Below are 2,360 nucleotides of genomic sequence, written 5' to 3'. Positions count from 1 at the left end.
TTTCTGACTCCCCCTTGTCCTTCACTAAAATGTAAACTCCATAAGGGAAGGGATTTTGTCTGTTTTGTTCTCTTGTATCCCTAAATACCCTAGAAGGTGCTCAGTAAATACTTGTTGGTTGAATGAATAAATCAGCCCATTATTGAATCAGTCAATGTCTTATGTAGAAGGAACATCTCATACCAGTGGTGCATATCTGTATGATAGCTGGCATAGGGAGGGATGTGGTCAGAATGGCTCTGTCTGTGTGGACTAGTTTTGCCTAGCATGATCCCAGCAGGCTCCTATTGGGGTTAAGCCACAGTTTCAGCCATACTAGTATCATTCTTTAATCATAAAGCCAGAGGATGTTAAGATTGGAATTGATCTGGAAGACTATTTGATCTACCTTTCTTGTGATTTATATGAGAATAACAGAGCCCAGAGAAATAAGTTAATTACTCACAATTGTAAATCTGTAGAGGTCTGCCTGAGATTAGGCTTCTGATATCAGATTCCATAGTCTTTCCTACATGTGTTCCCCCTGGCTGAGACAGTTCGCGGGCTTTCAGATTTGACAATTTTCCCACCAGTCTCTAAAAAGGAGCTTTTATCTGCGCATTATAGGTTAGCATAGATGAGTGATGACCCTAAAATGTGTGGGAAAATCCCAAAGGTTGACCACTGTGAATGGGAACTACCCCAGATGTGTCAGGAGCACCACAGGCATGCTCACTTCTTCACTGGCTGGAGCTGGGTAAGATGGAAAGGAAACCCAAATCAAGACACTTTGCTGCTTCAGTTCTTTTATTGCATGTCACAGTCCAATGTGTCTCCATTTAAAGTTAGATTTTTTGATGAATGGTCACACCAGCTGCAGGCCCTTGGGTCAGAAGTCTTGATATCACCAATTGTTCATTTTCTTGTTGGGCTTCCATACTTCAGGCATTTGTGTGTAGCTGGTCAATTGTGAAGTTTTCAGGGTGGTGTAGAACCCTCTCTTTTGGGGACAGTTGGTTCTCCTTGTGCAGCATGTCCTGAAGCTGGCCTGTCTCCATCCTCTTTCTAAGTGTGTGAGGTCTTTTGTTAGGCAGCATAAAGTGAGAGAGGACTCCTAAAGAGGGAGAAAAACTCCAGCATTTGCTGAAACATGTTTGTAAACTGACCAAGATGTAATTGGAATGGCATAAAAAGACTAACATTTATTTAATTTCTTGCCATCTGGCTTGTGATATATGATGCCTTCAATTGAGTTTAGAAGGAAAGTTGATCATAGGTCAAGAGGTGAGATATATGTGTGTGTGTGTGTGTGTGTGTGTGTGTGTGTGTGTGTGTGTGAATATGTGTGTGTATATATATATATATATATGGATAAGTGTGCTAGATTGAGAGAGAGAGCGTGTGTGAGAGAGAGAGAGAGAGAGAGAGAGAGAGAGAGAGAGAGAGATGGAGTTTTGCTCTATTGCCTAGTCTGAAGTGTAGTGGTGCAATCTCAGCTCACTGCAACCTTGGTTTTTCGGGTTCAAGTGATTCTTCTGCCTCAGCCTCCCAAGTAGCTGGGATCACAGGCATGCACCACCTCATCTGGCTAATTTATGTATTTTTAGTAGAGACCGGGTTTCATCAAGTTGATCAGGCTTGTCTTGAACTCCTGACCTCATGTGACCCACCCACCTTGGCCTCCCAAAGTGCTGGGATGATAGGTGTGAGCCACCACACCTGGTCGGATAATTGAGTTTCTTATTATATCTGGGTTTTTGCAGAATTTTAGTGACTAAAGAATGTACACTAGTGTTAATTTTGTTTTTCTTTATGAAAGAAGTAATTTACTTTTTATATAATTACTTGCCAGTCATTGGAAGGAAAAGTCCGAGTTTTTGTCCACAATGATAGGAATTATTGTTACATTACAGGATGACTCTGTGAATGCCTTTAGGAAAAATCCCTAGTCACATCTTGACCATTTTACTAGCTGTGAGACTGCCATTGTACTGGTTACTGTAAAATTTCTTGGTTTTCTTTCTAGACCTGAACTAGTTATTTGCTACTTCCCTCCTGGAATGGCCAGTAAAATGAACACTAAAGGTAAGAGATTACATGTACTTCTTACTATATTTTACTACATTAAGACATTCTTTATCAGCATTTCTGAAATCATACAGAATCATTGCCCAATGTCTTTGTGGGACTTGCAGTTAGTTTCTTGGCTTTTTAAGGTATTTTATTTAATGGACCTTTTTTTCTTTTTCTTTCTTTCTTTTTTTTAATTTGCTAAAAGTGTCACATGTGCAATTCCACTTCATTTATGTTTCCAAGGCTTTGTTGAGCCCCTTGTGGAGGATTACACTACAAGTTTAATTCTGCAGGTTTCTTTGAAAATC

General features: G+C 40.0%; 1 pseudogene; it reads left to right on the top strand.

Moving 5' to 3' along the window:
- Positions 1 to 2,153: 2,153 nt before the first annotated feature.
- Positions 2,154 to 2,360, top strand: part of LOC108291422 — a 5,092-nt pseudogene continuing 4,885 nt past the window's right edge.

Source organism: Cebus imitator, unplaced genomic scaffold (genome assembly GCF_001604975.1).
Source record: "Cebus imitator isolate Cc_AM_T3 unplaced genomic scaffold, Cebus_imitator-1.0 Scaffold453, whole genome shotgun sequence".
Classification (NCBI taxonomy): Eukaryota; Metazoa; Chordata; class Mammalia; order Primates; family Cebidae; genus Cebus; species Cebus imitator.
Note: the sequence above shows the minus strand (reverse complement) of the source record. Positions and strands in the feature narration are given on the sequence as shown.